The following is a 1,126-nucleotide window of genomic DNA, read 5'->3' on the forward strand; positions in this document are numbered from 1 at the left end:
TCCATTACCGCATACGTTAGGATCCGTCTCCAGAGTCATATGCAGGGGCTTCGTTAAGGGACAGGGGGGCCTTCCCTTAACGAAGAGCGTAGATCGTTAGAGTGTACTGCTGCGCTAGCACAGCACATGATGCTATTTGGCCCGTGGTATATTCAAGACAAGGTCTTTATTTTTGTTACTTGCGCTGCGGTCCCAAAACAAGGCTGCGGTTGTCTTGGGGGGGGCGCGTGGTATGCCAGCAAACACGGTAACACCCTATTCCTATGCAGCTCGTGATACGTGGCCCGGCAGGGCTCTCTGGCCTGCTTGTCTGCGTGGATTATATATACTTCATCTCCATATTCCTATGCAGATACTTCACGAATGGCAGATCATAGCACGCTACTGTGCTCTTGCAGCACATATCAGGAAGCGATTCCATGTTAACAGGCACGTGTGTCATGACTGGCATGTTGGACGGGCTGATGAGCGACTACGGCACGCATTATCGTGGGCAGCCACATGAATATGCAGGGAAGTCATTAACGGCGCGTTACAGGAAGCCGAAGTGCTATTACAGGCTATCGTATAACGTGCCCGGGCTGATAAAGATTGATACCGTGCAGCAGTGACAGGACACGTCGTTAAGCGAGTGGAATCGTTTTGTCCCTCGGCCGACAGGCGTTACACGTCACGAACACGAGCTCGCCAATGCTAAGCTGCTACGTCCACGCCGCGCGCGCACGCACACGATTGCGTACGCTTCTGCCGGCGCCGGGAGGGTTTCAGGGGCTACGGCCTCGGCCTCGCAGCTGGACCCCACCTCCCCTGCGGGTGCCCCTCGCTCCCGCCCTGCAGCCCCTGCCCCCAGGGACCCTCCCGCCCTGCCATAGCTCCAAACCCTCGCCCGCAAAGGCCCCATCTTGGGGGACTCAATCTCCCAGCCTCGAGAGGTGCGCGGGACACGAGCCCCCGTCAGCCCAGCCCCGAGGCCCCCTGCACAGCGGGGGGATCCCGGCGGGGCTGGCGTTCCCGCGGTACCAAGGACTCCACCAAGGGCGAGCGGGCAGCGACACGGCCCTGCCCCCGGGGACCACGGCTGCCCCCAGGGAGCGTCGGTCGGGGGGGGCGGGCCCACGGGGGGACG

This window comes from Alligator sinensis, unplaced genomic scaffold, assembly GCF_000455745.1.
Source record: "Alligator sinensis unplaced genomic scaffold, ASM45574v1 scaffold1329_1, whole genome shotgun sequence".
NCBI classification, from domain to species: Eukaryota; Metazoa; Chordata; order Crocodylia; family Alligatoridae; genus Alligator; species Alligator sinensis.